Source organism: Haemaphysalis longicornis, unplaced genomic scaffold (assembly GCF_048455015.1).
Source record: "Haemaphysalis longicornis isolate Haplotype H1 unplaced genomic scaffold, Haemaphysalis longicornis Haplotype H1 scaffold_14, whole genome shotgun sequence".
Classification (NCBI taxonomy): domain Eukaryota; kingdom Metazoa; phylum Arthropoda; class Arachnida; order Ixodida; family Ixodidae; genus Haemaphysalis; species Haemaphysalis longicornis.
In genome coordinates, this window is record NW_027526245.1 from 53,917,551 (window position 1) to 53,929,817 (window position 12,267).

Consider the following 12,267-nt stretch of genomic DNA (forward strand, 5'->3'; position numbering starts at 1 on the left):
GCCCACTCCTCACCCCGATACCAGTTTCTACCAACGCCACTGCTGGGTTTAATTGCGTCGCACATACGCAGGTTGCGTGCGTGCGTCAAGTATAGATCAAGGTTATATAATGCTTGCTCAGTTTGTGGACTTCTGTTCTAAGAGAAGAAATAACGCATAGTCATGCTATAATCAAGACATTTGAATTTTATTACAGGATAAACATAAAACAAATTTACCACACTGCACAAAATCAGCACGTATACAATAAGTACAAAAAGTTCGTGGGCACTACATGCATTATGACTTTCCTTACGCGCCGAAAAATTGACTTTACCCGTAACACATAGCATTATGAGCAATGAAAGCGTCAGCAGCAGAAATACTTCGAAACAAGAGAAAAGAACTAGGCACTGCATCTTGACGCAGAAAACCGGGCCTCAGGAATGCCGATTCACGAAAGTGCAGCGAGCACACCGCAGCTATCCCGGCGTCTTATCAAGTAGACAAGTGTTTCTACAGACGTTCACTCAGCATTCACGCCTGCAATTTCCTGGTTGCATTATTAGGCAAGTGTCGCAACAGATAAGTAAAAAGAGGAAAAATGGATCAATGCAAACGAAAGCGATGGCAGTATGTAAAAGCACATCGCAGGAAAGATCTGGCAGCAGCGCAGCACGGAGCAGCACAACACAGTACTGCGATGGAAATAATGCTTGCGCATACAATTGCGGAAAGCAACGAGCACTACAAGCATTGTAATGCAATAGAGAAAACACTGAGATAGACAATTAAAGCGACTCGTTTAAATTCGATTGGTACTACGCTGAGAAGTCCTAGAGTAATTGACACCACTTGCTCCGAGCCAGCCTGAGGTGAAATCAAGAGATAACTGTTACATAACAAAGCTTTAGACCCATTTTTTTTTTGAAGCACCACCACTTACCCTTACACAACCCCCGTGCACGTATTACCCGAACTATAGTTTCGCGTTACCTGTGGAAATGAGAGGAAAATGGTGCAGTAAAACGCCAGGTGTACGGGAGTTGCTGTTGCAACCTTGTACGGCACATCGTTTCCATAGGTACCGAGGAAAGCGCTCCGCTCCAACCGTTGGCAGCATCGTCCCGTAGTTTACCGTCCCCGCCGGGCACGGTACTAGACGTGTCCACCGACGATACAACGCACCTCGCAACTCCACGCACAGCAAAAATTAAGTGCACACCAAATTGACATGGAAAAACGAATGCAAATGCGCACCACCAAAACACGCGAGGGGCGTTTCCTAGCAGACGAACTTTAGGAGCGCCTTTCCAAACACTACAAGGACTGCATCACAGAGCAATGACATGTGCCATTCTTCAGAGGGCGCTACAAAAAAGGTTTTTGAGAATGAACAGCATTTTCATAAATTATTTAAACATTGTGCCTAAATAAATGTGATTCAGAAATAAATATTGTTCGTAAAATATTAATGTTGTTTTATTGTTGAACAAAACTTGGTTTTTTATTACTAGTGTTTGTTCCCTCCTCACCTAGTCGCGCTTCAATCGCCACTCCCATAAGCCCCCATGCTGATGTCGCTGGCAATAGGTTCTGAACCGCTTTTTGCCCGAGCCTTCGCTACCATTTATATTTACCTTGAGAACTGTTTTCGGGGGGGGGGGGGGGGGGGGGTGTCACTTCTAAAACAATCTAAAAGGAAAGATAGCCTGCTCGCAAACAACATTTCATTTTCATTTTCTTATCTAATTTCCTTATTTTTGTTTTTGTTTTTATATTAACATACCGATGCCGAGTGTGAACAGAGTGGACGGAGAAAAGCCGAAATGACGAGAGGACAAAGGAGGGAATGCACGCTCAGAAAATTTCGTGGGGTGTTTTGAACCCCCCCCCCCTTTCCCGCCTGGCTACGCCCCTGACTCACGAATTTACACTGCTTGGTTGTTCCGCAAGTGCTGCCAAAGAAATGGCGTCGGCCGCACTGGAGCGTCAATATCCAGGTTGCCAGCATAGCCTCGGGCTCTGGTGACGTCACAGGAATATATATATATATATATATATATATATATATATATATATATATATATATATATATATATATATATATATATATATATATATATATATATTTTATATATAGTACGAATAGCATATTACAATGGAAAATAAAATTTATAACTCACGACCTAATGTGGAGCAAGCCGGTGGAGTGGCGTCGGGTCCGTTGACATGATCTACCGCCTTGTGTTATTTGGGAACCTATAGTTTTCTTCCGGAAGGGACGGGTGGTCGTTCAGCGCTGACTCGTCCTCGCTTGAACCCTCTCTCAAAATCTTGAAGGCGAGCGAATGCACATCGCTCGTTTCATCCGAGCTGGTTGATTCTGCCGTCCGGCTAGCAGGCCGCGATGTTTGAGCTTGTGAAAATGAAATTAAATAGATTCATCGCTTCTTCTGTTCCCATTCGATTTTTAAAATGTCCGAAATCAAGTGCACACTATATTCCCGAGCCTATGTCTAACAAACAAGTATTATTGGTATAACCGATAAGCAAGACTATATTTGAATATACTGAAACTACTGAAATATACCTGCCGAGCAATCAGACGGTGACAGACCCGAAGAACGGGAGCTGTCGTCAGGTAATAGTTGTACATCGACGGCGTTCGTGTTGTCGGTCCGGGATGGACCAATTTTTGCAAAATTCGTACCATCCTTAACTGTTTCAAAATTCCCCTTTTAAAATGACAAAATTGGTCAATGAGATATCAATTATTACAATCATGGGCTGCGCCTTGCTCTGCGCGATGACACTGCACGCCGGATCTTTCAGAAGAAGCATCTGGTAGCGACAAAGAAAAGCGTAGAAGCAAGGAGAAGTGTTGAACGGAGGCCCCACAAACAGAACTCGTGATGAAATACAAAAAAGCTGTGGAATATTATACATTGAGAATCTTCACTTCCAAGGCATGTATGCTTTGGAGCTGGTAAAAGGAAACCACTGATATTTCCTTGGGAGCCGGGCATTGCGTGAGGGCTGGGATCAAATAAAAGAGCCATTAGTCTTTAAACGCTGCTCACACCTAAGAGACGTCGGTATAATCATTGCCAAGTTCGCTTGGGGTAGTTGCACTAACAGTATAGCATGGCTCCTGTTGAAGAAATCTCAGCGTTGACAGAGCTCTCTCCTGTCCCTTTTTCGGTTTCTTTTTCTGTTTAGCACCACTTGTGACCAGTAGGAAGGAAAATATAGCTGCCAAAATATTTTGTCGTATAGAACATGGGTGATCAGTAATTCGCGGGCTACATCAATTTTAATAATGGGAATGTCAATTACATTTGTATCAGCAAATATCGAGCAGCATGTGGCTCTTATAATATGACAGCTAGGAAATATTTGTAATTTGGTAATTCGGTTTCTGTTCCGTTTAAAAATATGAAAAACAGCCTAAAAGCACCGAGACCCCCCAAGTGCTGGCTGTCATAGATGTCGACATGGACACGTTATTTCATGTTTGCGAAAAGAAACTTCCGTAGCGTGACATTGCTCCCCCGTCCCCACCACCCCGATTACAAGGTCGGCAGCTACAGAAGTGTACTACCACATGAATGAACGTATAAAAATACATTAACATAAAAATACTTATGTGAGAAAACACCGGATGTTTCTGTGACAAACCAAAGTGTTAATGTTCTCACACTGGGAAAGAAAAATAATAAGCGGCATGCAACATTGAAGTCATATAATTCAAGCAAAGCTATTCACATCAGAGAAAAACCAAAATTGGCATGCTACGAACACCTATACAACCCTCACATGGGGGATGTATAAATCGGAACAGTGGAAACAAAAAAAAATAAGGAAGCTGGTACAGATAAAAACAAACGCTACATTATTAGCGAGAATGGCGCTCAAGCACTACGATATACATATAAATGAAGCCCATCTTTAAATGTAAGTCGATATTTACCGCTAGTCAATACATCCAAAGATTACGGACAATGCTTTGTTCTGGTTTTTTTCTGGTGGGGCGGAGAGTCCAATAATCAGGTCGTTTCGCGTGTAGGAATGCTCTTTAACGGTTCGGTTGGACACAGTACGAATAGTAAATGTTTGCCTTATTATTTACGCAACACACGCCTTCCATAAACGGTAATTATATTAATTGTTCGTGCTGAATAAACCAAACAATTTGAACAAATATCAAGTTGGCTGGTCTCCTGTAACGTTGGGTATAAATCGAACAGCTTTATTTTGCAACTTAAATTCTTTAGGGATGTTTGTAACCGTTCTTGGGCCCCAAACATGAAAACAATAGTTTACGTATGACACGAACAGCAATAATAAATGAGTAGCTTTGTATTCACACGAAGTAGGCCACTATTTGTGTAAAACAATCCGGTTACTCTCGGCAGTTTGTTGAAAACTTGGTCAACCTGAAAACTCCCAAAGCATGCGTTCGGTAAAAACTACTCCTAAGGTTTTTAAAGCTGGCTAGAGTCTCTGCAGGACGCCCATTCAAAACTAATACTGTTTTTTTATTTACAGGTATACCTCTGCACGAGAAATAACTGCCTTCGATTTTTAGTGTTGTTCAAGAATGCGTTGAAACAAGCCCGTACGGCTAATTTGCCAAGGACCTCATTACCTCGGTGGAGTAATTTCTCGCTAGCCACTTCCGCGATGAACAAACTCGTGTCGTCTGCGTGAATTACGAACTTCACTCACGGGTCTACCGGCCCAATGTCATGATTATAAATACTGAATAAGAACGGTCCTAGAATACTGCCCTGGGGAACACCAAAACATGTTTTCTAGAATATTCCACTTGCAATTGTATTATTGTCACAAAATTGTGAACCATGACTAAAATACGACAGGACCGCGCTCGTCCTGTCTTATTTCTTCTTTGTCCTCGGTCATGAACCAATACCAGCTCGCCCAGCTGTCCATTCTATTGGATGACTAAAATAATATGTAATAAGGTTCAAAGCCACACCTCGAATGCCATAGAATTCCAGTTCATGTGCAAGAATATTACGATCAAGAGTTACGATAAAAAGGCAGCAAAGTCTCCATTTTTTACATGCGTCAATATCAAACCGTCAAAACAAATGCAAAACAAACATCAAGTAAAAATTCTAACGTTTCCGGGTGCCACCAAGCTTTAATTTAATGAGAACTTTATGTCATAGCTTTTGTCTGTGCTTTCTCCGTTCACGTCAATCAAGGTATAAGCACGGGTGCATCTTGTTTCTAAAAGCCTATTATCCCACCGACCTTTACGTAGTAAACTCTGTCTAAAAGTACATGCCAAAGCCGTCAAAAAACACGAAACACGTTACGTTGGCTGTGTAAACAACGTCGTCTGCGAGATTCCGTTGTCGTGTAAACTCTCCTACATAGGTCAAACAGGCCGCCGCCTGAATGAACGTTTGAGGGAGCACGCGAACAAAGTCAAGCCTTCGACAGGCGGCACGTCGTCAGCGCACTGAACCTCCTGCGGCTGCACCCCCAGCTTCCGATAATGTGCCACCCTCACCACTTACCGTGGGCGAAGGGAGAGGAAGATCTTCGAAGCCTTCCAAATCAGCAGGAAAGGGGGCGATTGCGTTAATGAACCATCCGTGTCACTACTAGTTATAAGGAGATCGCATACATAACAAAAATAGACGTCTACAAATTGTCACGCGGCGGATAAAAATGTTGTTGCTTTACTAGCAAGTCTGTTTAAAACATTTTTACGTCAAAAAATTATTTTGCTCTTTCCGTTTTTGTAGCGTAAGCTACACTGGCCGAGGTTGAGCAGTTTTGCGTGGACCCTGAAGGGCCGTGCTGCGCAAGCGCGAGGAGCATTGAATTGGATTGGATTTGAATTGGATAGGATTAAATTGGATTGTACTGAATTGGTTTGGAAAGCTAATCCAATTGGAGTACGGGTGTGCAGAGGATTGGGTCTGCCCATTCGCCGGTCTGCGCATTACAGAGTGACGTCATAGCGGCGGCAGACTCACTCGCGCCGGCGCGTGCCCAGCTGTGCGCCTCCGTTGCGCAGTAGCCAAGTCTGAAGCCGTGCCGGAGGCGCTTGATAGCCGTTTTACATGCCTCCTGAAGAGCCGTGCTGCGCATGCGCGAGGAGAAATGACTGCACTGGAATGGTCTGGATTGAATTGCTGAACCTTAGCTCACGCTACGTATATTTTGGCATAGGCGACCTAAGCCACTGCTAATTTTTTCTTTTATTCCCTTCGCTTTTCCTGTGTATTTTCCGGCGAATTAAAATGCGCACAGTTGTGCGCCAGCGCCTGTGTCGTCTGTTCCTTCCTTAGTCCCGTTTACCGCGCTGTTTTTAAACGCTAATATTACCAACAAGCTCTCCGGTACACCCTCTTAAACAAACGGCCACGCCAAACGTCGTCTCTCAAGTACGTGATAGTTGACGTACACTGAGTACTTTTGGAATGGGTGCCGGTTGAAGGCGTCAAACCTCAATGTGTGACGTTGGGCCTAACGTCACTAACCTCTAAATGCGACGTTAGGCCTACCTAACGTCCTGCGGCTAACAGTCTTACTGCACGCACAGCAACGTCATTCTTATCGCATGTCGAGCCGTCGGTAACGGCTCTCGGCGGTCACCTCAGAACATGACGTCAGGCCTATATATGCCCCGCCTTCGCTCACCAGCGTCACCTCCTCAGCCTGCTGGACATCAACCTTATCGGAGGGGGCCTAACGGAGCAGTCGCCAAGAGTGGCAGGGGAACGTTTTAGATGCGACGCATCTCTTTCACTCGCCTTGTCCCTCCGGCGTCGTACGGTGTAGTCCGCATCCCTCCCCCGTTCTCCTCGCTGCGCCAGCTGCGCGCTAGCGCCGCTTTCACCGCAGCGCCATCTGCATGTTAGCGCTCGCCGGCGCTCGCTCCGCCGCCGTGCCAGCTGTGCGTGGGTGCGGGTTAGCGCGCAGCTTGCGCTCGGTTAACACATGCGCATGCGCTGCTATGCGCTGCTCTCTCTCATTCCGCTGCATATAAACGCGGTAACTGCGCCGCTCCGCTCAGTCGTTCCGCCGGCGCTCCGCCGATGACATCCTCCGATGACCACCGATGATTTGAATGGAGACTAACAGGACTGATATCGCAATGGTAGGCGCAACCGTAAGAAGCACCGGCCACCCCGATAAAAATTTACACCATCTTCCCGCGAGGGGAACCATGGGGTAGATGCGACGCATCGGGGGTGAACATGCTGCGTAAAATATGGACACACAACAACAATGGACACGCTAACATAACGGAAACCCAACGGAAATCCCCGATGCGTCGAATCTACCCCATGGTTCCCCTCGCGGGAAGATGGTGTACATTTTTAATCTTTATACACTTCACCAATCATGATCCACGTCAGAGAAAGTTTGCTTTCCAGCAGTGCGTGTTCGCGTACGGACACCATCAGTGAGAGGCTTAAAGCTTCGTTGTAATAACGTTAATTCAGGTTGAAAATGAAAGCAGTGTTGTCGCAGTCCACTGATCACGCTGGATAATTTGCCTTTTAGCCTGCTTATCACAAGACATGTGCCCTGTGAAATATACCTGCACGTATTGTTATGAAACACAGCACAACTTCGATATCTTTATTGTTAATCTTTATAGGAAGAAGTTTAAAATTCGGATGCTACGCTCTGAACAATTGGTCCCCTCGATTTGGCTACACTTTCTGCACCAGTTGAGGCGGTGCAGCCCTCTCGCACTCGATTTGCCAGTGCAGTTAGCGCCACCTGCACTTCGGCCCTCGATTTGACGCTGTGCTGCACGAGTTCTTCTACACTTCTGCACTAGCCTCTGTGCGAGTTCTCTTCTCGTGCAAGGCGCAGCGTGCTTTGGCGCGTTTTTGGTGCGCGTCGTAGCAGACGACTCCAGCATGATACTTGTGTCAGTAAACGGAGTAGAAACGACAGCGTTTCCGGTTTAAACGAGAATGGTCGTCACATGCAACAAGATAGTGCACTTGTGTACGAAACACAATTTGAGTGAAACAGAGACAGAGAGAAGTAACTTTTATTTTTACCAAGAGATGAGCTTTTATTTAAGCTCGCCCTCAGTCCAAGATGGCTTAGGCAAAACCAACAAAGCGGAGAGTAACACTTGTGATAGCCCGCTACAACCTGTTTCTTTGTGCCTAGACGGCCTTTACATCAGCATCCAGCACGAAGAAGCGCCAGCCAGCCCTAGGCTTGCGGTAGCCGCTGTCGCTATAGTCAGCTGTTCTCACCTCCTGCCGCCGTCCATTCTCCGCTTCCGCCTGCGACCCAGCCTGCGGCTTCGCCTTCGCCGGCTAGTCAGCTTTTAGCCCCTTCGTCACCACCGTCCGCCGACAGTGCAACGAGTGAAGTGTGGAGCGCCAACAAGGCGAAGTTCCCCATTTGCCAGTACAAGGAACTCGAGGAGAAGATTGGAATCTCGGGAGGATTTAAGTAAGCCCATCATATATCGTACGCCACCATATATGATTCATGAAAGGAATTTACACCATGTTTTGTCACACTTTCTGAATGGTGATGCCCTAGTTGAATAATAGCTGTTATTGTCGGGTGCTAATATACGGTAAATTATTTTCACAGGACAAAAAAAGGCCATGTGGGAAAAAATGGCCTACGAAATTAACTCTGCATTCGGATGTCAGATGAGTGCACTTCAAGTGGAGAACAAGTGGGGGACCATGGAGTGCGCCATAAAAAAAAAAAAGAAAACTAAAATGAGGGATGGCTCAACCGGTCGCCCCCGTGTTGAGTGCGAGTTCGAAGAGCTTGAGCAGCAGACCTTTGATATTTTTGTTTGCTCATTTACTGACTCAGGATCATTTTTAAATATGCGTTTTCTCGCCAGTGAACTTTCAGAGGTTTTGGAGAGAAAGCACCACATTGCTCCTGTTGTACTGCTCACTCCAGGAAGGATTGTTGCGTAAGTTTCCAGTATCACGCCAATTCTCGAAAGAAATCTCATTAAAACATCATCCCGCTAGGTGTACAAATTTTTCTGGCGGCACATTTGAACTGCGCTTAATATTCATTTGCACAGAATTGTTAGCTGATTATGTAATTGCTATATGCATGCATGTTTATGCGGTAAAACTTTCCATCAGTATGGCAAACGCGAACTGTTATTATATATCAAACGCGGTTATCCAGATAACCGGGGTTCGATCCCTTCATTTGCAATTAAATTCGCTTTACAGTGAATTGACCTATCAACTGCACAGATACCCACACTTTGCGTGAAGTTTGTGGACATTCAGGAAACTTTATTATTTCGAAAGCAACAGGGATGGAGAAAAGATGCTGCCAGAAAACGAGCCCGTGGATGAAGCTAGAGATGAGGCAGCACCAGCTGAGGAGGCACCTCCACCCCGCAGCAGAGAAGCGACAGCACCGAGGAAAGGCGGCAGTCGGCAGACGAACGCATCTATTGCCATCCTGATCAGGGTAACGCAGGATATGCCATGGCTGCGAAGCGAAATATCCATGAAGAAAAAATGCGCCTTCTTGAGCATCTCGTACCTGCTGTCGAGGCAAACAAATGATCACGTGTGTTTTCTCGTCCGCAGCCAATGCAAATAAAAGAATTCTGTCACGGATTCTTCCGATGATTTGCATGTTGTTCAGCATTGATGATGGGCTATGTGTCTTCTTCGGGTTTCACACTGTGCAGCGGATGCGTCGCTTTCACTTGATTCTTCATCATTGCCAACGTCATCATGAGCAGGCAAGTCTACAAGCTCTTCAATGAAATCCCTCTCAGAGTTGCACAAGTTGTGAAGCACGCATGCCCCCATAACAATGCGACAGCACTGCATAATCGTCTTGGCATCGGCAAGGCATAGTCTTCTGAAGCGTTGCTTCAAAAGGCCAAAGCAGTTTTCAATGGCCACCCTCTGCTAGCTGGCTGTGGTACTTCTTGAATCTTTTCTTCCACGAAAAAAAAAACTGGAGCCATTGTCTTTGCACGGTGGCAAAAGCCAAGGTAGCATGGGGTACGCAGAATCTCCAAGTATGTAAAAATCGCCACACTTGGCTCCAGCCTCTTCGAAGGAAAGGCTCTATCTCAACACACGGGCATCATGAGCACAGCCAGGGAAGCCAATGAATACATCCACAAGCCTGTTCTGGTCGTTGCAAACTGTCTGTAGAATAATTGACGGCCACTTCTTCCGGTTGATATACGAGGCAGTGGTCTTTAGAATCTCGATGTGCGAGCCATCAATGCACCCCGCGGTGTTGCGGGGCCCTTTCCCGCCGCTTTTTGCCAGGAAGGCCATTTTGTGCGGGCCATGTCGGCAGCGCTTGGCCAGCATATCACTTCAGCGCTTACCGCTTGCAGGAAGTTCAGCACCCTCCGCATGGGCATCACAACCGACGATTCGGAAACGTCAAATCTATCGGCTACCGATTACATGTTTGTTTGGGGTACCAGGTAGCTCAAAGTTATCATGCAGCTCTTTTCTGCTGTGATTTGTGGACGACAGGCGACATTTTTCGGGAAGAACGGCGACAGCCTGAACCGCGCGCACCAATGGTCAAATGTCTCGCGCGACAGCCAGAACAGCCTCTTGAATTAGAAGTCAAAGTACAGTTAAAACCGGATATAACGAAGTTGACACAATTTCGCAATTTTTCGTTATATCCAGGTTTTCGTTACATGCAGATTTCGAGTTAAGGCTCGCGCGAATGAAGCAGAAACGAAACCTATCAGTGACAGCAGAGTCCTTCAAAGCTTGGGAAGGTGAACGAACTCTTATGGGCTTATTTCACAGTGAAAAATTGCGTTATTTGCGCCGGCTGCTTTCCCATCGCAAACTTAGTCACTGCACAGCCCTCCAACAAAGCAAGGTCACTTAACCCCGCTTAAGTATGACTTATGCCGTTTGACAATTTTCGGTTCCTTAACCCGTGTCAACGACCAAACGTATGCTGAAAGGGCTCCTTTTCGGGAACTTGATGCACTTTTCCGCAGTAATAATTCTTGATATGGTGCACGTTGGGATACTGTACCGGGCGGCGACGTTCTTAGGTCCTCGCCGGGGGAGACGGTGTTTAAAATTGAGATCTTGTCTTGAAAAGAGAGAGAGATAGAAATAACTTTATTAAGGCTTAAGCGAGTTTGTAAACAAAACTTTTAGTTTTCTAGCGGGACAACTTACCACCGACGAACCGACACCACAGATCAGTGGAGACTCGCGGCTAGCACCTAACCGACACTCCACTGACACTGAAAATGCACCGTAGTTTGCGGTGCTGGTGGAGATCGCTACATTAGTGCATTTCTCCAGCCGATTTTTCAGAAAAGTGCAAAAAACAATGCCTCATCGGCGTAGCGAATTCGTTGCATCAAGGTTAACCGTCGCAACACGCTCGTTTCGTAGAGGCCGCAAACAGACGGGTTTCAATGGGGCTGGCAACGGGGAATTGAAAAACTTCGTCAAATCTAGGAATTCGTTACATCCAGGATTAACTGTATTTGGTTGACACCTGTTCGAAGTATCCGTTCACTTGACGGTCGGCCCGTGCAACTTTGCACAAAGCAATAAAAAGGGCGCAGTCAAATTCCTCGTTGCAGTCGGGGTCCACAATTTCCATGGCCGCTGCCAAAATGCACGCAATTTCGGAAAAAAAAAAAAAAAAAACGAAAACAACGCGAGCGCGCAAACACGGACCGCTGAGACGACGTTTGTGCACTTTTGCCCTCGATTAGGCCGCTGTAGAGAAAGCTCTAGTGTACGGCTGCACTCGTAATGAAAGAACTGGCGCTGCACTTCCACGACACTTTTGTGAACTAGTGCACAAGTGCAGCCAAATCGAGGAGACCTAATATTGCCTCGGTATTATTTATATTATTCTGTAGGTCATTTATGACACGCCAGTTATTATAAATTTATGCGCTTTGTTCGCCCATTCAAATAAGTTGACTCCCGATTCCCTTGGAAAAAAAAAAAAGGTGTCGTCGGCGTATAAATTATACCTAAAAACTCTCAACATTAGAGCTTGCATTTACATACATATAATTGAGCGATTTTCTTGGCTGTACTACCAAAACGAGAGCGACTTAGTCTTTTGTCGCGAATAGCGTCGGCATTCGAAGGAAAAAGGGGACAACGCTAGAAATTTGGAACTAGGTTTTGTTAAGACTGCTTTTAACAATTGAAAAGAGCCTATCGAAACGTGGAAATCACACCGTGAAACTAGAAGTCATTTGAGCCAGCGCTGATGGGGGGCCCAGTTTACAGGTAAGAATAA